This window comes from Pseudorca crassidens, chromosome 17 (genome assembly GCF_039906515.1).
Source record: "Pseudorca crassidens isolate mPseCra1 chromosome 17, mPseCra1.hap1, whole genome shotgun sequence".
Taxonomy (NCBI): domain Eukaryota; kingdom Metazoa; phylum Chordata; class Mammalia; order Artiodactyla; family Delphinidae; genus Pseudorca; species Pseudorca crassidens.
The window spans coordinates 10,797,427-10,820,287 of NC_090312.1; the positions used below are offsets into that span (position 1 = coordinate 10,797,427).

At 46.7% G+C, this 22,861-nt stretch overlaps 1 long non-coding RNA gene across 10 annotated transcripts in view; it reads right to left on the reverse strand.

Annotated features, from left to right (window-relative positions):
* LOC137209840 (uncharacterized) overlaps nt 1-22,861 on the reverse strand; it is a 168,353-nt gene that overhangs the window by 56,132 nt on the left and 89,360 nt on the right. The window lies entirely within an intron of this gene.

A 22,861-nucleotide genomic window follows, 5' to 3' on the forward strand; every position in this document is an offset into this window, starting at 1 on the left:
CCGCACAGCGTTAAGTGCTAGACATTATTATTACATTATGTTATCTCATTGATTTGAATGTTACTAACACCTCTGTAGGATGGCCAGAATTGGCACACAAGTAGCCACGCCCTAGAGCTGTCACAAGGGTGATAGGAGATGACTGGGGAACATTCAATCAATGGTTGCAAAAACCAGTCCCCCAGGAGGGGACAGAAGCCACATGAGTAAGTGACCTAGCAGGTCATCCAGGCAAGCTGGCCCTCCTGCCTCCCAGCCCTGGACACAGTTTCTTCCCCTCATCATCTCTGTTTTGAGCCCATCATTCCTCTGCTCACATCCACCAGTGCTTCCCATTACACAGAGGATAAAGTGCAGCCTCCAGGCAGTTCACAAATGACCTGGCCGTGGTCACCACCCTCACCTCGTCTCCGGCTGCCCCTCCCCTCACTCCCGCTGGTCCAGGGCCTGTGGCCTTTTTTCTCTTCTTTCTACTGGTCAAGTTCATTCCCATCTTAGGACTTTTGCCCTGGCTGTTCCCTCTTTCCACAATCTTTTCATGACTGACTCCCTCATTGTTCAGAACTCACCTCTTTAAACACTCCTTTCCTGGTCACACACCCTTAAGTAACCATTAGTCACTAGTTTAATGGATAGCTTCGTTTTAATTAAGTACAATGTGAATGTACTTAATACCACTGAACTGTATATTTAAAAATGGTTAAGATGATAAATATTATGTGTACTTTACCACAATTTAAAAAACATTTTTAGGGGCTTCCCTGGTGGCGCAGTGGTTGAGAGTCCGCCTGCCGATGCAGGGGACACGGGTTCGTGCTCCGGTCCGGGAAGATCCCACATGCCGTGGAGCGGCTGGGCCCGTGAGCCATGGCCCTGAGCCTGCGCGTCCGGAGTCTGTGCTCCGCAACGGGAGAGGCCACAACAGTGAGAGGCCCGCGTACCGCGAAAATAAATAAATAAATAAATAACATTTTTAGTACAACTTCCATCTTCTTTGCACCCTCTCTCTCTTTTTTTTTTTTTGTCTGTGCCATATGTGGGATCTTAGTTCCCCAACCAGGGATCGAACCCATGCCCCCTGCACTGGGAGTGTAGTCTTAACCACTGGACCGCCAGGGAAGTCCCACACCCCCTCTCTCTTTCCCTCTCACTTGCTGGCTCTGATGAAGCCAGCTGCCATGCTGTGAGCTGCCCTATGGAGAAGTCAGCATGGTAAGAAACTGAGGGCCTCCGTCCAACAGCCTGGGAGGAATTGATTCTTGGCAACCACTGCGTGAGTGAGCTTGGAAGTAGGTCCACGCTTATTTAAGAGACACCTTAATTCTAGCCTATAAGAGACCCTGAGGCTGTGGACCCAGTTACACCATATACAGATTCCCGACCACGGAAAGTGAGATCATGAATGCTGGTTGTTTTATGCCACTGAGTTGTATGAATGAAGAATGTTGCCTGCTGTATCAGCAAACAAAGGATGCCGTGGCCACCTAGCCATAAGTCACTACCTGCAGCCCCTACAGTAAGCCTGAGGGGACTCAGAACAGGATACGGTCCCTAAAGAGACAAGGTGCATATCAAAAGAATGATTTCAGTGAGCCCAGACTTTTGCATCTTTTTAGACTTAGAAGAGTGCTAAATTCATTAACTTGAGATGTCTGTTTTTTCTTTAATTAACAGTATTCTCTTGATGTTCTGACTACCTGGTTTTTGTTGCAAGAAGTCTTACCTACCCTGGCTCCTCCCTTACCTCCCTCACCTCTTTGGAACAGTCCCTCGAGCAATCTGAGAGGCTGTCTCCCAGGCTTAAGACCTCAGTATGTCCGCCGAATAAAACATAACTCAACTTTTAGGTTGTGCTTTTTGTTTTTTCAGTCAGTTTTTTCCCCCATCAGGAAGCAAGAAGATGGGGGAAATTCCTGAGTTCCTTGGGAGATGAAAATAGGCTGCTTTACCTTCAAGCTGTTACTTATTCAGCAACTATTTTTTTGAGAAAGTATGGCAGAAGGGATAAGTTATTATCTCTTTCTGTCCAATCAGTGTGAGAAAGATCTAATCTTGAGTACTGGGCTTTGCTGCTCACTACCTGTTGGGCAAGTTATGTTAGTCTGTCTAAGCCTCGATGTCTTCATTTGTAAAATGAGGGTTAAAAATAGTTTCAATTGCACAAGGCTGTGTGAGGGATAAAAGAGATAATCATGAATAGTGCTTAGACAGCTAAGGCTTCTCACCTGCAAACGGGATGAAAAACCTCATCCTTAGGGATGAGGTTAGGTCAGGTATCCTTGGTCTAGCACCTGCCACAGTGAAGGGGTTTGCAGTGGATTGAATGGTGGCCTCACAAAATATAGGTCCACCCAGAATGTATGAATATGGCATTATTTGGAAAAGGGGGTTTTGCAAATATAATTAAGTTGAGGATTTCAAGATGAGATCATCCAGGATTAGGGAGGGCCCTAAATCCAATGACAGGTGTCCTTTTAAGAAGAGAAGGGGAGAAGATGCACAGAGGAGAAGGCCGTGAGAAGACAAAAGCAGAGATTGAAGGTACGCAGCCCCGAGCCAAGGAACGCCTGGAGCCACCAGCAGCTGGAACATACAAAGAGGGATTCTCCCCTAGAAACGTTAGAGGGAACTTTGGCCCTGCCAACCCCTTGATTTCTGACTTCGGTCCTCCAAAACCACGAGAGAACACATTTCTGTTGATTTAAGCCATCAAGTTTGGGGTAATTTGTTACAGCATCCTTAGAAAAATAATAACAGGTTTAATAAATGTACATTATTGCTACAATCCCTTGCCTCTCCTTGCCCCACACGAGCTGGACAACCTTCTCTAAGGAGGGCAAACATCTGTGTGGAGCCCAGGCTGGGACACAAAGACAAAGGTCCATCTGGAATGACCTAGGTCCCTGCTCCTGCCCTGCCTCCGACCCCTCTTGCCAGGCGGGGCTCCATCCTCTGTTGCCTTCGTGCCAGGGTCTCTGAGGCTGGCAGCACACCCCAAGCCAAGAGATTCCAAGCCACGGCATGAAGCAAAGAATTGTCAGCGAGATTCCAGATTGTTTTGTCACATACACTTTGCAATATGACAAGTAGGCGTCCAAAATATGTTCCAGGAGGGGGGAAGCAAGAAATTTTCCAAAAGCCTACTTGGCAGCCTGAGTCACTATGCTGAATCGAGTGCCAGTCTAGTGCTTGGCTGTCCTCCTCCTGCCATGTGATGCTGTGTCACTCACGACGGGGGTTGCCAACTGAGTGTCATCAGGAAAAGAAAAACCTGCTCTCGGTGGGGTTGGTCTTGACTCTATTGGCTGCTTTGGGATTTTTCTAGATGACATCATAATAATAGCTCTATTCCTATAATCACAAAAATTACAACAATCAGTAGCTATTAGGTGCATCCCTGTGTGAGGCATGGCACTAAGACATTTATGTGCTCTTCCTTCTTTAATCTTCCCAATAATTGTATGAGGTGGGAATTATTATTAGCATCTCTCTGCTGCAGAGAAGCAAACTGAGGAAGAAGGACTTTATTTAAACAATTTGCCCAGGATTTCATTTCTAGGAAGTGGTAGAGGTAAGGTTCCGACTCTCATCAGTCTGTCTATAAAGCTAGAAATGTGGGCACTGTGCGGCCACTTTGTTCAGCCACTTTCCACCATATTTTACAGTTTGTTAGAATAAGGAGCAGAGTCCCCTCATTCCCATACAGCGTGATTGCTTGTCTGTGGGGCACCCTCCCTCCGACTGGCTATTACAGATAGGAAGTGAGCCAGTAAGATTGTTAAAATGAGGAAAACATAGGTAGCTTGAACAGAATTATTAAAGTCGGGCAGACTGGGTTTTCTCCCTCTCCCACCTCTTTTCCTAGAGCCTGGCATGGACAGATACTAAAGAAACAGAAAGCCTTTTGTCATGTAACTCAGGGCTAGGAAGGAGATTAAGATTCTTTTAGCACAATATGGTACAAAAGAAATCTTAGCAATAGGTTAAGATGTGTAGTTGAAAAGGTTTAACTGAGGCAAGATTACTCCAAAGGGGTCTTCCCTTTCCCTTTGTACTCTTAAGGTCTTACTATAGATTGTCCACCCAGCATTCATTCCTCCCTTCTTCCTTCCTAATCAAACTCAGGTTTTGTTCTCTCTCTCCTACATCAGACTAAGGGGGTAGGTGACCTGGCTCCACGCTCCAAGGATGGGCTTGACTGACCTAAGGGTAATCCTGCTGTCTCTGCCATTGATTGGTTTAGGAACAGTCATTCCCCCAATTCCAGCCAAGGAAACACAAAGAGAAGTCTTTCCAGGGTGAGTGGTGGCTTGGTGGCTTCTGGGGAAAATGTCCTTGCTTCTAGGAAAGAGCCAGGGAAAGAAATGGACCCCTTTTTCCTCTGGATCTTGTCATGTCTGGATATGATGCTCAGAACCAATGCCACTATCTTGTCACCAGTGTGAGAATGAGGACAACTGATCATGGCAGAACAGACAGCTAGAGAGGAAGGACTTATAAATGCCATTGTTGAATGAGTGATTCAACCAGCTTTGGATCCGCCCTGCCCCCTGGAATTCCTGATATGTGAGATAATAAATTCCCTATTGTTTAAGCCAGCTTGAGTCAGGGTTTTGTTTCTGCCACCAAGCATCCTAATACAGGATTCAAAGCAGACTCTCCCCCCTCCTTCCCCATCCAGCCGCTGAACTGAATGCCACTGAGGATTATCAACAACCCATTCCAGAGGCTGCACATAAGAGGATGAACCTGGGACAGGAGGTCATGGAACACAAGAGGAGTCTAGGACGAAGCCTCCATATCCACAGGCAAGTTGAAGAAGCTAGAGCACCATTGCTGAATTCCCCCCATCCTGTTTACTCTGAATGTGTTGGAACATCATGTTTGATTGATTGAATAGTCTCCATCGTTCCATATGGTGCACCCCTGGCCAACAGTTAACCATCCTTTTGCAGGTCATGTCACCCTTTCTTCCATGAAATATAGTACACTGTACACTGCTGGCATTACAGAATGTTGACCCCAGTAGAGTCTTAAAAGGCCCACTAATCCCACCCCTCTCATTTTGTGAATATGGACCCAAGGGCCAAGAAGAGGAAGTGATTTCCCTGAGGCAGTGCAGAGGAAGTCTGTGGCAGAGCCAAGATTGACATGTAGGGCTCCTATCTCCCAAGCCAGTGCTTTCCCCACTGTACCACCATTCCCCCCAGGTGTTTGCCTGGAAGTTGTCAATAGCTTTTAACAGCCAGAACAGTCTTCCATGGTCAAATAAATAGACTTAGAAAGTGTGGCATTAAATAAATCATGTTACAGATTTTTCTGTACTAGGGGAATTTCTCATAGTTTTTTGTTTTGATTTGTATGTTGATTTGTTTGTTTGCCAGTAATGCTTTGTGACACTTTTAAACTGAAATGTAGTCTACACTCTTTCTCAAATCTGTTGGACCATGGAAACTTTCCCAGAGCATCTTATTGGAACTGTGTTCTTCAAATTACATCTTAGCAAATGGATAACATGGACCTGCCTCCATAAGGAGAAAATGAAGTCAAAACACAAAAAGAAGCAGAGACAGGCAGGGGTGAAAAAAATGGATGGATGAATTGTCGGATAGAGGGATGGATAGGTGGATGGACGGATGGATGGAAGGATGGTTGGGTGGATGGGTGGAGAAAGGCAATAACTCGAGCCTCCGATCTAAAGAACACCCGTTACATGAACCAATACATTTTTTTTCTTTTTAGGCTATTAGCTCGAATTATACATTAGTCAGGTTGTTGTGATAATAATGCATAACAAACAACCCCCAACTTTCAATGATTTACCACAACAGGTGTTCATATCATACTCTTGAATCAGCTGGGCCAGGCTGGACCCCAGACTCCTGGCTATGCTCAGGTCTTCTTCATTTGTCTTCATTCCAGGACCCAGACTAAGGGAACAAAGGTCCCCTGGTGCGTGTTCTTCTCATGGTGGTAGGAGGAAGTTCCAGAGAGTTGCTGGCACTCCCAGCCAGCCACATTTCATTGGCCAAAGCAAGTCTAATCATCAAAGCCCAGAGTCAATAGGGAACGAAAACTATACTCTGCTCACAGGGAAGACAAGACAAGAGCAGGGAAGAAAAGAAGAATTGTAGACAAATTTTAAAGACCCACCAGAAATTGGGTCTTCTATTGTTTACAACCTGAAGAGTTCTGAAAAATTCAATCAACTGGTTAACTTGTGGGTTCCTACTTGGTAGAGTGCCTTTAAGCTACAGAACCCTTTATAACCAGACAATGTCAGGTGCTGGACCCTCCTTGGCCGTTCCTCACTCCCATGACGTTCCTGTCTTTTCCACTCACTATTATTTCACCCTTCTCTTCAGATTTGACATAAGCAATTGTTTCCCTTTTGTGTATTTAATACAGGTTTTTATCATCGTGTTATGGATGAACAATTCAAGACTGAGAACCAACAGCTCAATGTCAGCAGAGCTGCTGTATTTGTACATCAGTGGTTGTTTGTGCAATTATGTGAATGTTTCTATTGCATCCACTCTTTTCTAAAAATGAACTGCATTAGAGAAAATGTCAGTACCGATTTTAGCCATAAGAAGTGTAGATCTCATAAACTTAAGACATTTGCAACAGAGATGGAAGTCATACTTCAAGGAGCAAATCTTGAGTCTCAAGAGGATCACACAGTATATTCAATTTTGAAGGAAACAAGCAAAATCAAAGAACATGGCCATGGTTCTGAAACTGTATTGTTCAAGACCACACTGTAAAAGTGAGGTATAATTGGGGATTTAATTATATTTTCAGTCCTCTGGGGATGCAGACCCTTTGGTGATACATAAGGATAGGATTTGAACCTGGACAAAATGATAATTCAAAAAGATACATGCGCCCTTATGTTCACAGCAGCACTGTTCATAATAGCCAAAACATGGAAACAACCTAAACATCCACTGACAGATGAATGGATAAGGAAGATGTGGTACATATATATACAATGGAATATTACTCAGCCATAAAAAAGAACGAAATAATGCCATTTGCAGCAACATGGGTGGACCTGGAGATGATCATACTAAGTGAAGTAAGTCAGAAAGAGAAAGACGGGGCTTCCCTGGTGGCGCAGTGGTTGAGAGTCTGCCTGCCGATGCAGGGGACACGGGTTCGTGCCCCGGTCCGGGAAGATCCCACATGCCGCGGAGCAGCTGAGCCCGTGAGCCACGGCCACTGAGCCTGCGCGTCTGGAGCCTGTGCTCCGCGGTGGGAGAGGCTACAACAGTGAGAGGCCCGCGTACCGCAAAAAAAAAAAAAAAAAGGAAGAGAAAGACAAATACCACATGATATCACTTGGAATCTAAAATATGACACAAATGAACCTATCTACAAAACAGAAACAGACTCGTGTACATAGAGAATAGACTTGTGGTTGCCAAGCAGAGGGGAGCAAAGGGATGGACTGGGAGTTTGGGGTTAGTAGATGCAAACTATTACATGTAGAATGGATAAACACCAAGGTCCTACTGTAGAGCACAGTGAACTATATATCCAATCTCCTGGGATAAACCATAATGGAAAAGAATATTAAAAAAAGAATGTCTCTATGTATATAACTGAGTCACTTTGCTGTACAACAGAAATTAGCACAACATTATAAATCAACTATACTTCAACTAAAAAAATAGAGAATAAAAAAAGGATAGGATTTGACTTGCAAACATGGACTTTCAGATATATTTTCTGAGGAACACCATTAAGGAAAAGAAGGAATTTATTGCCTATATTTACAACATATTAACAGGAACATGGCCACCTGCCAAATCTGTGAGCACAATTGGAGAGAGCACATTAGTCAAGAGCATGGTGTATTGCTGCATACAGAGACCTAGTTCAAAGTCTCAGTTCTAGGACTTTGGGAAAATTACTTAACCTCAGTTTCCCCATCTGTAATATGGGGGACAAGACCACAGACATCTCAGGGTTGTTGAGAAGTTAAAATGAAATAATTAGTTAAATCTTATGATAGACCAGGCACTGCTCATATACTTTAGACGGTAACACTTACTTACAACACTGTATTAGGGATTATCCATCTTTTACAGAGGAGGAAACTGAGGCATAAAGAAGGTAAGTGGCTTGCCCAAGGTCACACAGCTAGCTAGCGGTAGAGCTAAGAGGCAAGCCCAGGTCATCTGGCCTCACAGTCTGTGTTCCTGACCACCTGCTATAGACTGAATGCTTGTGTCCCCTCAAAACATGTTGAAACTAATCCCCAATGTGATGGTATTTGGAGGTAATTAGATCATGAGGGCATGAGATTAGTGCCCTTATAAAAGAGACCCCAGAGAGTTCCCTCACCCCTTTCTCCATGTGAGGACACAGCAAGAATATGAACATTTATGAACCAAGAAAAGAGGCTTCACCAGACACAGAATCTGCTGGCACCTTGATCTTAGATTCCCCAACCTCCAGAATTATGAGAAATAAATGTGTGTGGTTTAAGCTACTCAGTCTATGGGTTTTTTTTTTTTAAAGAATTTTATTTATTTATTTAATTTATTTATTTTTGTCTGCGTTGGGTCTTCATTGCTGCACGCAGGCTTCCTCTAGTTGCGGCGAGTGGGGGCTACTCCCCGTTGCGGTGCGTGGGCTTCTCATTGCGGTGGCTTCTCTTGCTGCGGAGCACAGGGTCTAGGCGCGTAGGCTTCAGTAGTTGTCGCTGGTGGGCTCCAGTAGTTGTGGCACGCAGGCTCTGCAGCACAGGCTCAGTAGTTGTGGCATGCGGGCTTAGCTGCTCCACGGCCTGTGGGATCTTCCCAGACCAGGGCTTGAACCCATGTCCCCTGCATTGGCAGGCGGATCCTTAACAACTGTGCCACCAGGGAAGCCCCAGTCTATGGTATTTTGATAAAGCCACCCAAAGTGAGACACTTCTACACCATCATGTCTCTCAAACAAGGTAAGTATGTGAAGTTTAACACACAACAGATTCTTAGAAAGTGTGTTTCCCTTTTTTCTCCTCAGTGAGGACTACTAGAGGGACTGAAACGATCCCTTGGGATCCCATGGTACGCCTGACACGTGCTGGATGTCTCTTTGATGACACACAAGCGCACGGGCAGGTGTGCAGTGGCTCTGCCGCCTCTAGCTCTGTGACCTTGAGCAAGTCATCAAGCTCCCTGACCCTCTACTTCCTCACCTGGATGTACAATGTGGCTGAAAATACTTGCCCCTAATAATTTCACACAAGTGTTCTGAGGCTTAAAGAGATAACAAATGCAAACCTCCCTTGAAATTTTAAATCCTCTGCAAATGCTAGATTTGTTTTATAAGAGAATGAGGCTGATACCAGACCTTACCCTCCAGATGAGAGCTGGCCTTCCAAAGCATCCCCTCCTCCTTTCCTACCAGTCATAGGCTTATTCTAACAGCGCCATTTTTGCTCAAGGTGTGTTTGGAATGTTTCTTCAGAAATTACCTTTATAGCTGGTTTAGAAGCCAAATGGGCAAATCAGTTTTATTACCTCACCTACGGGCTTCTGTTTCATTTTGGAGAGCCAAAAATACAGTTTCTGAGCTCTTCTCCCATCGTATTCATAAGAAGCAGTTCTCAATGATTTATGTCTATTTTTTAAAAATCTCATCCACCCACACAGGGGGCAGACTTGCCTCATGGACACCATCAAAGGAACCTGCCGTGGGAGTCTGAAAGCAGAATCATGATTTCACAGTCACATTCCACACTCATCCAACCTGAATGACTGTGCCCTGGGGTACCAGCTGGGTCTGTGAACTAGGGGCTTAGCCTGTCCAACTATCAGGAAATCCATCCCTAGAATCACCTTAGAAGTCATGTTATCTAAATCATCCCCTTCATTTATTCAACTCATGCATTCTCTCAAAAAAGCATTTACCACACACTTTCCCAGCATATGTGACGATGTAAAAGAGACGGAGGAGGATGCAGCCCTCAGAGCCCTCACGCTCCAGTGAGAGAAGCACACAAGTGCGAGAGTTGCGTCATGCACGCTCTGATAGAGGCCTGCGATCACGTGAGAGGGAGAGTCACGGGAAGGCTAGGTCCAGAGCCCTGATTAGGGAGCTTTCTGGAGGAGGGGCCCTGGAAGGACCAGTTAGAGTTAGCCAGGTGAAGAAGGAGTAAGGTATCTGGGAAGAAGGATGCATGCATACTCAGGCCTCCAGAAGTGAAAGCACATGGCGCCTTTGGAAAACAGTACCACTGGGGAGCCGGGCGGCCCTGAGGTGGCCCAGAGACGGAACTGGCCCAAGACTAGTAGGTCTGGTCCCGCAATGTAGATCTGTACACCAAATACTAAACCACTTGACAATATTTCAAACTCAGAGTGGGAGAAAGGGATTCTTAACAAAGACCTAGCTTCCCTAGAAGAGGCTGGCAAATGCATGTACATCTCTCCAGGGAACCGTCTGTCGGGCTGAGAAGTACCTGTTCTGTTGGGTTGGAGCCTACTCAGCCTCTCTGGCTGGGGCTTTTCTTGCAGCTGCCCCACTTCCCTCATTCATGCTCCCTTCCTGGCTCCTGTTGGTACTGATTTGACCACCAGGCTTCTTAGCTGCTGGATCCCATTTACTACGCCTGGGTCAGAAATTCTTAAATTGGGGTGCAAGAATTCAAGATTCAAGAACTCAAGAGGAATCCATGAACTTGAAGAACAGAATTTACTTCTTTTTTCACTCACCTCCAGCTGAAATTTATTTATTTATTTATTTTTTTGGCTGCACTGGGTCTTCGTTTCTGCACGCGGGCTTTTCTCTAGTTGCGGCGAGTGGGGGCTACTCTTCGCTGCGGTGCACGGGCTTCTCATTGCGGTGGCTTCTCTTGTTGCGGAGCATGAGCTCTAGGTGCGTGGGCTTCAGTAGTTGTGGCATGCGGGCTCAGTAGTTGTGGCTCGCGGGCTCTAGAGCGCAGGCTCAGTAGTTGTGGCACACGGGCTTAGTTGCTCCACGGCATGCGGAATCTTCCCGGCCCAGGGCTCGAACCCATGTCCCCTGCACTGGCAGGTGGATTCTTAACCACTGTGCCACCAAGGAAGTCCTCCAGCTGAAATTTAGATCATCATTCATCCATGTGGACAACAAACCCCAGTAGTAACTGTAGCCCCTCCCCCTACAGCTTCATCACCAACAGGAACAACTGATATTCCCATTTCATAGCAGGACTTTTGCAGAATCTCAAAATAGTGTTTGTATTCATCGCTGCTTTGCAATTGCAGTACATATTAGACCCACCACTGGATCACATCATAAATGTGGCGGAGTTTTTTTTTTTTTCACATTTTGCCCAACATTTTTCAGTAGATTTGGCTTCCTTTCTAATCCTATATATTTCATTTTATGCACTTAATCCATCTAAGAAGGCGTCTATAGCACACAAAAAATTTTTTGTACAGTGTTGATAATCTCCCACTTAAGCACTGTTCTATGTGCTTATAAACACAAATTAGCACATTTAATTTTTGCTATCACTGACATCCTTAATGATGTGACTTTTACAGGTGAAGAAACCAAGGCACAGAAAGCTTAAGTGAACTACTCAACACCACACAGCCTGTGAGTGGTGGGGGCGGGGGGGGGGGAATCCGAAAAGCCTGGTTCCAGAGGCCATGCTCTCAACCCCTGGGCTGTGCTGACTGGAAGAGCCTGGAGGGGTGCAGGTCCAGAGTCCCAAGGCCTCAGTTTGGTCCTGGAGGTGATGGGAAGCCTCACAAGGGTCTGCAGCAGAAGAGAAGAGAGTCACATCTGAGCTGGGGATGGATATTTCTTTGCCAACGGAAGGAGGAGTGAATGGAGTGGGGAAACTGGAGTCAGGGAGGCGGGTGGAAACCCGACAGGCATGGAAAAGGCCCGACCATGGCTGTAGCAGTGGGCAGGATGGTGGTGCCCAACTCCTATAGTATTTAGGCTATGGAATCAACACATCCTGGCACCCAGAGAATGAAGCGGCTCAACCCAGGTTCTTTTTTCCACCAACTCCGCTACCCCAAATCAAGAAAATGACAAGACTATATTCTGAAGCCAATTATAATCCATAGGGAGGAAAATGCCAACTTTTAAGAACATTTAAATTGATTTGCATGGTCGGGAGGGAGCCTCTGGATTTCCGACAACGGCCAGTTCAACCCCACACACTTCGGTGGATGTAATACGTGCCTGGCACAGTGACAGGCTTGAGACTAGAGAGGGGTTACACAGAGTGGCCCAAAGAAGGGGCCCTGGCATTGTGGGTAGGCCAGTTCTTCATTGTGTGGGTCTGTCCTGCACACTGTGGGACATTTAACGTCCCTGCACTCTGGGCATCATACGCCAGCAGTACCTCATCTCATCATGGCGACTGCCAAAAAGCGAGCCCTGCGTTTGCAAATGTACTCTGGGGAAGAACTACCACCCTGCTTGAGAGCCATTAGGCTACAGACGAAAGTAAGAATAAGAGGCACCACTGGACCCATCTGCGTTAACAGTCCTTCCCAGTCTCACAGCAATGTTCTGCTATTTATGATCTAATACTAACCACAAATTCTTCCCTGAACGTGCTCTCCTTAATGCCTCTGTGCCTTTATCCATGCTGTTCCTTCTTTGGACACACTCTCCTCCTGTGCTTATTTGCCTGGAAAATTCTTAGTGTCTGGCACGTAGTCAGAACTCAATGCACAATACCCGTTCTGTACGCCTATCTGCTCTGTGAAGGCCATTCGGCATCCCTGGGTAGAATAAGGCACACTTTCTGCAACCACTCTGCTTTACGCTTACTTCCACTAAGAAAATGACCAAACTGAATTGTAATCATTTCTTTCCAAATAGAACATAAAAGTCTAGTAGACACTCAAAAATATGTGTGGAATGAATGAATAAATAACATCTTAATTTGCCCAGTGATCTGCAGCAGCTCTCAACAACCCCAAGAGGAGACGGGTCACATAATATTTCCATTTTTCTGAGAGAAAAACCACAAGCCCCACTCTCCCTAAAATACTATCATGTGTGCCTTGAATGTTTAATCAGTGTTCAGCAGTGTTCTGTCATTTTAAATGCACTATATCATTAACTAGTAAGTCTAAGAAGTTCAATGGCTCTCCCAAGGTCAAGGGCAAACAGCCAGTGAGCTACACACGGAGGTCATCTGTCTCCTAATCTGTGGGGCTCACTGGGGACAAGGGAATAGGGCACAAAGCAAATCCATCAGGATTTATAAAGAGTGCGTATCAGGGCTAGAACTCTCTGCAGAAGGATTTTTGATCATACCTTAAAAAGCATATGCTCACATCATCATTTAAAATTTTTTCTGACTTGTAAGGTTTCACTTTCTCACCCACTTCTGCAGAAAGCCACCAGTCGCATGAAGCCGGGCCCTCCTGGGCTCCTGGGAACCCAGACACCCCTGTCAGTGCCAGGAGGGTGGTGAGTGTCCTTAGCCTGTGGGAGCTGCCGCCCTCTGGGTCCTCTCCAGCCCCTGAAATCCCTCCCTTGGCATGTCCTGGGTTCTACTTTCTTGGAGCTCACCTGGGAGGGAAACCAGCGCTGGGAGACCACAGGGCGTGCTTGGCTCCAAGACGCACCCGCTATGGGCTGAGGTCGTGGGCTGCATTTTGCATTTGCCTCAACGCGTGGGTGGTCTTCAGGGCTGGTGCAAGGAGCGCACATTGTAGCAATTTAGCGGGGAGACCACAGAAGTGGGTAAAGCAGCAAAGCTTGGAGAGGGCTTGGAGGTGCGCTCCATACCCCGAATCCTGCCAAACGCCTCTTGCCACCCACAGGACGAAAATGTGTTTCCAGAGCCTTCTTGTGCTGGACAACAAATTACCCAACGCTCCCTTCCTTCAGGCTCTGTTTACTCGGATCTAAAATAATGGGTAAGATTGTCCAGCCCTTAGATTCAGCGTGCGGACGAGACGGTGCGTTGTTTAAATGCTCACAGTGGCAAGGGGAATGGTAGAGAGAGGGGAAAACCTGTGTGACCCACGAGGCAGAAAGAGTGCACAACTCAGTTCTGCAGCGATTTATATCGAATAGATGCCCCATTCCAGACCCTTACGGAGAAACAGAGACGAAAGAGATAAAGCCCCAGCTGTCATAGCCCTGACGTGAGGCCTGGCTTGCATTTTCTTTCAACTTGGAATGACGAGGGAAGGCAGTCAGGATGTGAGAGGAGAGCGAGCGCCCCGGGGGGTGGGACAGAGGCTGGGGAGCTGGACTCCATGGGGCTTCCCCCACTGAGCCCAGGGCCCAGAGTCAGATTAAACCTGGAGCAACTTTTCCTAAGAACATCGCATAATGAGGCCCTGCTGTGGGCTGGCCCCAAGCGGAACACATCAGAAGCATCATCGGATTGTCTTAGAAGTTTTCTAGGAATGAATGAAGCTTGTCTTCTGCCTTACAAAGGAAGCATCATTAGCCCTTGTTTTAGAGACAAGGAGGTGGTTCTGTACACAAGCCAAGGATGGGCGCTTCAGAGCCAAGCAACTATGTGACTTTGGCAAGTTTTTTAACCTGAGCCTCAGTTTCTTTATCTGTAAAATGGAAAACATGACTAGCTCCCTCCCACTTTTGCTGATGAAGGTTAAAAGCCACCTACATTTAGCATGGCATCTGGCATATCAATTATGAAATGATAATACATAGATATTAAGATAATTCCAGATATATATTCTAGATACTCAAAATAACATGGGTTAAGTGTGCAAAACACCGCAGACATTTGACAAATGTTAGCTTTTTTGCCGTTACCCTTCTCCAGCCCAGGCTTACTGAAGTTCTGTGTTCCCAGAACTTAGCACAAAGTTAAGTCCTCCAGGCACACTGGCTGGAATACACAAAATGGTAGAACGAGAATGTCAAGCTGGGTATCCTCTAGATCTGTGATTATTTCACCATTTCATGCTTTAGCATCCCTCAAGGAACATGAGCATCCTCTCCCCCAGGACAGACAGACAGACAGACACACACACACACACACACATACACACCACTTGGCATTAACAGCTCAGCAATCTGTGGCTTCCAGGAGAGGTTCAATTGTCAGATGTACTCCAGCCCGCTACCCCTCAGTACCTGTGCAATTACTTATCAAGACCGCACTTCATACTTTGGAGAGAGCCGCGCGGAGACGCTGGAGTGAAGCTCTCCTGGCCGCCCCAGGGGGTCCCACACCTCCCTCTCCTTCACCTAATGATGACCCAGTGACTCGGGCCCTGCTGTGCCCGGCCAGGCTTTGCTACTTTCCCAGCCAGAGCAGGCACACTCCAGAAGGTCGAAGGGATTACAGGAAGAACTCTAATCTGAGCATAAACGCCTCCAAGAATTCTTTAAATGGATTTATGCTTTCGTATGGCAGCTGACAAAGGAAATAGTTACTGCAAACCTTTTTGCTTCGAGCTCCCCCTTCCAAGGAGACGCTTATCTTCCCTGAGACCATGTCTGTTTCAGAAGAGCTGCTAGCAGCGCGGGGTCAGACAAGGTAGGGGACTCCTGGGAAGGGGACCACGGTGCGTACATCACCAACAGCTGTGGGAGCTGGGAGTGTGGGGCCATGTGAGAGTCCCCTCTGTCCGCAGACACTCACACAGAACCAGATGCCCCCAAATAGGAGTGAATGGTGCCCCTCTGGAAGGAGACTAGCTGTTCATTTCCTTCTTTTTATTTTCCTGTGTCAGAGACAGATTCGCTATCCTACAGGTCTGGAACAAACGTTGTTGCCAGACAGTGGGATCCTTTTCCATCACTGGTTGAAATCAGGGCCTGTTTCAATAGCATACATTGAGTTTTTTGTCTGCATTTTTTTTTTTTTTTTTTTTTTGGCGGTACGCGGGCCTCTCACTGTTGTGGCCTCTCCCATTGCGGAGCACAGGCTCCGGACGCGCAGGCTCAGCGGCCATGGCTCACGGGCCCAGCCGCTCCGCGGCATGTGGGATCTTCCCAGACCGGGGCACGAACCCGTGTCCCCCGCATCGTCAGGCGGACTCTCAACCACTGCGCCACCAGGGAAGCCCTGTCTGCTTTTTTTAAAATTGACGCACAACACTGAATTTTAATTAAATTCAACAAACACGTGCAGAAGGCCAGCTACAGGCCAGGTACCTGTGCTTGGGCAGTGGGATGTAGCCTCACTGAGCCTGTGTCCTCGCTGGCAAACCTGACACAGGCCTTGCGCTGACTCAGGAGCTTCCCAACTCCCTCCCCAGCATCTTGGATTTCATTAAAGGTGCCATTTACCCAGGTACCTTCTGTTGGATCCAGGCAATCACCTTGGTTTCTTTAGCAACAGGTTCAGAGAATTCTAACTGCTAAATGACTCAAAACTCCATCCTTCTCCATGGGGTCCTGGTTGCTACCATCCTGGCCGCTTTTATGATTTTTGCCCAGACTTGTGCTAGACACTCCCATGTTGGACTCCTCAGCTTCTCCACTTCCAAACCGTCTTCCCTCTGCATCTAGAACCATCTTCCCTCTAACACAGTCTGACCACATCCCAACCCAGCCTAAGTGCATTTGACAGGTGCCTGTTTCCTCTCTATGAAATTCTTACTCTTTATTTCACAAGGCCCTTCTCACCATGAGTTCAATTTGACTCTCGTCTGCAATTACTCCTCCGCCCCACCCACATTCCTGCAGGGCCTCAGCCACACAAGGAACCACTGGAAGCTGCCCTGACACGGCATCTGACTCATTCTCCAGGAGCGAGGTGGGTACCACTGTCCTGCTCAGGGACCACGTTACTCTCATGTCAGCATCTCTGCTCAAGGTGACCACACACTCCCTGTTAGGGTGGGAGTGGGGGCGGATTTTGTGTATCCAGGGATGTTGGAGGGGGATGTGGGAACTCTTGGATTCTGAGCTGAGCTGCTAGAAGAAGGCTGAGCAGAATCTCGGAGCACAGAAGAACATCACTGCACTCTGGCAATGGAACGATCGTTACCTATCGGGGTCCTTATGAGACAGCTCCACACACCCTGACTCTGGGGTCGGTGAGGCTTGCTTGGGTAGAGCCTTGTGACTCGGCAATCTTGGGTCTCTGTCTGAAGATGTCCTTGCCTTTTTTTGTGTGGCAGACTTCAGGGCACCCTTGGGTACCTCTTCTCCCTTCCCCCAGGGGGCCAGTGTTTTATCTGAGCACATGGCTGCCCAAATTGGTCAACATTTCCCAGCCTCCCTGTAGCAAAGTGGAGCCACGTGACAGATTTCTGTCCAATAAGAGGTGACTGCGAATGGTGTGTCCTTAAAAGAATATGCCTGATGGATAAACAACAAGTCCTACTGTAGAGCACAGGGAACTATACTCAATATCCTGTGATAAACCATAATGGAAAAGACTATGAAAAAAGAATGTATATATGTGTACAACTGAGTCACTTTGCTGTACAGCAGCGACGGGCACAACATTGTAAATCAACTACACTTCAATTTAAGAAAAAGAAAGACTATGCCTGGATTGCTCTAGTCCTTTTGCCCCATCCCGCCATCTGGAGATGGTGCCCGCTAGAAGGGGCACTTTGGAACTGGAGATGCAAGTTGTCATTTGAAGATGGTGACACTGCCCTGTCCCCTGGACTTCCTACCTCTGCAGTGTTTTATGGGAGAGGAATAAACGTGCATCTTCTCTAAGTCACTGTATTTTGGGGTCCTTGTTTTCATATCAGCTTAGCCTGTGTCCTTACTACGCTAGGCTCTTGCAACAGCTTAAGTATCCAAGTCTTTTTCTGCCATTTATACCTGTGGCTTTGAGAGCAAAATGCTAGGTTTTCCCTTTTTTTTTCCAGTTCCAGAGTTGGTGGCTAATGTCTGGTTAGGGTGGTGGGGCAGGGAGAGCAGATGTCTTAGGGGATAAGTAGAAACCTGGTCAGAGACTGGGGAAGTGTGGGATTATTTGCTGCTCTCCCCCTACCTCCTAGGTACAGTCCCCAGAAATGGCACCTTTTCAACTATTTTATTTTACTTTTTAATTTATTTTATTTTGTTTATTTTTATTTTTGGCTGCCTTGGGTCTTCGTTGCTGCACACAGGCTTTCTCTAGTTGCGGCAAGCAGGGGCTACTCTTCGTTGCAGTGCACGGGCTTCTCATGGCGGTGGCTTCTCTTGTTGCGGAGCATGGGCTCAAGGCACGCGGGCTCAGTAGTTGTGGCTCACGGGCTCTAGAGTGCAGGCTCAGTAGTTGTGGCGCACGGGCTTAGTTGCTCCACGGCATGTGGGATCTTCCCGGACCAGGGCTCGAACCCATGTCCCCTGCATTGGCAGGCAGATTCTTAACCACTGCACCACCAGGGAAGTCCTTTTCAACTATTTTAACTTCACATATTTCTATGGCTGTGAGAGTCATTATAAACCTTCACGACTATTCTGGTATTTTCCCTCTGAGCACATGCTCAGCCTGCACACTTCCTCCCTCTTCAACTTAGGTGCAGACGCATGACTTTCTTTGGCCACTGGAATGTGAGCAGGGTGGCACATGTCCATTCTGGGTGAAGTGCTTGTGGTCAGTGCTGGGCACTGCAGTGCACCTTCCCCTGCGGTGGTGATCATGGCAGATCACATTGCATCAGAGCCTCCAGCCTCCTGAATCCCAAGTGGACAGGCAGGGAGCAGCACCCCTAGGAACCAACCGTGGATATGCAGCATGAGCAAGAAAACAAATAAACCTTTGTTATAACAAATGACTAAGGTCTGGAAGTTGTTTGTTTCTGCAGCATAACTTAGCCTGTCCTGACTAATGTGATGGTGGTTATTAAGACTACAATGAAAACCAAAGCATTCCAGGAGGTATTTTTGAGATATGAGTGATGAGACTGTAAGACACTGAGGGAAGGTACTTCAAGGGTGACGCCTTTTTTTGGCCGCCCGGCATGCGGGATCCCAGTTCCCCCACCAGGGATCGAACTTGCGCCCCCTGCAAAGAAGCACGGAGTCTTAACCACTGGACCGCCAGGGAAGTCCCAAGGGTGATGCCTTTTTAAAGTATTTCCTTCCCCACTAATTGGCCCATGTTCTCCCCTCCTTGGCTCTGCCCCTAAATGTAAGAACCTGGTTAACTGGCATTTCAAGGTAAAGGAGGGAGAACTGTCTGGCCCTGCAGGGAAGGGGTGTTGAGAGAGCTGGGGGAGGGGAAGTATTTTATCACTGACATCGTTTAAATTGACATTGTTAAACTGCTACCAGAAAGCAGAACAACTTTTAGTCAGTTTAATTCTTTTACTTACAGACAACACACCCTTTAATGTCTGCACTGGGCAGTCACCCTCCACCACCCAATTAGTACATCACCAACCTGGCTTCCCCTCTAGGTACAGGTGGACTGATTCAGTGCGTGCTGGAGAGCTGGGGTCTGAAATTGACAACAACTCACCAATTAACCCTGAACCAGTACCTGCTGCATGAACGCTGTTGCTCCTACCTGGACGGCTGCTCCTGCTTTCTTGAACTGGTAAAGTCCTTCACAGTTCAAGACCAAGTTCACTTGGCACCTCCTGTGTAAATCTGGCTATGATATCCCCTGGGAGATTTCATCTCTACCTCAGCTGTGATCCCGGGACTTATTTTCATACTACGGTTATGAAGTGACAGTTGTTTATAGTTACACGTCTTTCTTTGCCCCTAGACAGTGAGTTCTGAGAGGCCAGGTGTGTGTTTATCTCTGGGTCCCCATGCTGAGCACAATGTCTGGCACCAGGTAAGTACTCAATACATTTTCTGTTGACTTTGCAAATATTCCTCTAGTTCCAACTACATGCCAGATACTGGACAAGGCTGTGTGGTTACAAAGACATGCAGGTCATTAGGTGTGAAAGGCACTCTATGACCTACCCCCATCCCTGTTCAGGAAACATCACTCTCTCTCCTTCTTGCCTGGCAAGGATGGAAAGTCGTCCTTTCATTTATAAGCCACAACATACAACAGAATGCCGTCTGCTTTATGGCCTCGATTATCTTCTTTCCTGAAGGTTGTTAAGGGATCATAGAAGGATGCCTGGTAGCCAAAAATCTATTCTGAGTAAAGAAGAACAGGTCATTTCATCTGGGCCATAATGGTTTCTTTCCAGCCACTCGGCTCCCCAAAGGCTGGGCCTCCCCATTTGCTGCGTCAGCATGTACCTTTGCTCCCAACTTGTGACTGTGTCACAAGGAACAACCCAGACATCTCACCAGGCTGGGGATCTTTGATTTTTACTGCTAGTCTGTTGCAATATTTAGCAAGGAGGGGGGGAAATTATTATATTGTGTGATTCTAATATATTGTACTATTAACTAACATTAGCTACCTTGCATGGATTGCTTAGATATGCCAGACAAGCCTTTGAGCTATGTCCTTTGCATTCATTTGCCCGACTGCTCTTCAAATCAGCTCCACAACATGCATAATTTTATTATTCTCATCTTACAGATAAGGACACTGTGATACACGAAGATTAAGCGATTTGCCCAAGGTCAGACAGCTAGCAAATACTAGATTCGGAACCTGTATCAGATTTGTGTGTCTTCAAAGCCTGGACCCACAGCCCTACATTTGCAGTGATGGCTTGAGCCAGTTCGAACTGGCTCAGAGCTGACTGCGTCATCTTTTCCCAACTCTGCGTTCAGTGACATCACATGGGGAGCTTGAAATCGGCCGTGGTGGGAATATTTACACTGCAGGAATTGGCAATCACTATGAATCTGGTTTCTTTTCTTCTGAAGATACAGTTGGTAAAGATTTACCAGCACATTAGATGTGTGGCTTCCTGGCTGGGAGGAAGAAAGAAAAAAAAAAAAGAAAGAGGAGGAAGGGAGGAAGAACTTCTGTTTTTCCTGGCTTAATTCTACTGGTCCATTGAACAGAGAGATAATCCTGGAATATAGGAAGCTCAGAAAGCTTAAAAAAGGAGTTGCAAGTCTCTCTAAATTTCATCCATTCTAACACTCCATGACTCCAAAACCTGAGGTTTCTTCCCCCATGCAAACTGAGAACCCATCATGTGCCAGGCCCTGTTCTTGGGGGCCTATATCTAGGGGCTGAAATCGTTACACCAAAGTTGGTTCTCCCAGTTGGAGCAGTGGGACATGCTCCCACATGCTCCCTGGCTGGGGCTCCCAGGCAGTTCCCGGGATGTTTGGACAAGCAGGAGGAGATCTGGGGAGTATTCAGGCCAGGGGAGCCTCCTGCCCTTACAGATATTCTTCTTGGGTAGCTGGTATAGGTGGGGCTCCAGGAACACCTGTGAGGTTGCTTCACTCGCTATACCTCCCAGAGTCTGGGTCAGGCCGCACCTTCTGCCACCAGCCCCACAGACAGGGACGAGTGGGCTGGGCTCCAGGTAGGGCCCAAGCTGGGGCACCAGCCAGGTAAAGGCGGGAGGAGACCCAGCTTGAAGCTGATCTCTTCTTAGCTAGCTGACAGCCAGCTAATCTATTAAATGTACAGTTCAGAACAGAGAAAGCAGAGTAGTGGTCATGAGAGTAGCCTCTGGAATCAGTCTGTTGGTGTCCAAATCCTGGTTCTACCACTTTTTGCCTTGGGGTATTTGGGTAAGTGGCTTCACCTCTCCTGGGCCTCAGCTGTCTAACCTGTAAAGCATACACGAGGGTGCTCTGTCTGCTCACACTTGTGCAATTCTATGTGCCAGCCATTTGCATTATTTTAACTCACTGAACTCTCACAGCAATCCAATCTTATTCTCATTATGCCCATTTTTCAGATAGGAAGACTGAAGCACGGAGAGGTTAAGCCACTTGCCCTAGGTCACACAGCTTGAAGTAACAGAGCAAGGATCCAAACCCAGGCCGTCTGGCTCCAGACTCCATGTACATAACCCACACTCTACTGCTCATCTTGATAATAAAAGACAGTAACTGTGTCTACCTCATAAAGGTATCATGAGGATTAAGAGAATTAACATATGTACAGTACCGAGAAAAGCACCTGGCCTTTACTCCTTCCTTTTTCAGTGAGAACAGACAGCTAGACAATTCCCTGGCCTGATTTGTTTATTTATGAGCAAATATACTGAGGGCCTATCTTGCTACTTTTTTTTTTTTTTTTTTTTGGCTGCACCAAAAAATCTTAGTTCCGTGACCAGGGATTGACCCCCATGCCCGCTGCGGTGCAAGCATGGAGTCTTAACCACTAGACCACCAGGGAAGTCCCCAGAGGGCTTATCTTGTTCAGGGCCCTGAGATGGGCACTGAGGACACCAAGATGCAGAAGACAGAATCTGGAGCTCATGGTTCAGGTGAGGACACCTGCTCTTTCCTCCAGATAAAGGCGTTATCTCAATCATCCAAGGCCGAAAACACACTTGTCCTTTGTTCCAGGAGATGTTCTATCTTCCAAGTCTGTTTGCTTTAAAAACATCCTTGGGAAGATAGTCCAGAATAAAAGCAGTCAGTGCCTCTGCTTGCAAGATACACAGAAACGTGAGAGACCCTTCCAGAAATGTCTTCCAACAAACCTACAAGTTGCAATCCTTGTCACATCACTGGGCAACACTTTAGAAGAAAATGTCTTCATGTCTTTCATTGTTGTTTTCTTGTTACTTTGTGGTTGTTGTTGGCACTCCCCGTGTTACGTTGTTTAACATTATTTCATATAAAATTAATATTATTTTAATATAATAATAATTAATATTAGCAATATTGAACTTTGAACAATATACCAACTGCAAAGCTAGTGAGCCACTGCTGTCCTTATTGGGATTAATCACTCTAAAGCTATGGCAAAGAAGTGTTGAAACAGGGAGAAGCTGAAATAAATTCCTGGCTGATGCATTTTAAAACTGATAAACCTTAAAGGATACAGTCAGTATCAGAAACAAATCTGCAAGACAAGCTAAACAGTGTGGGTTTTCATCTTATACATGCACAGATTGGT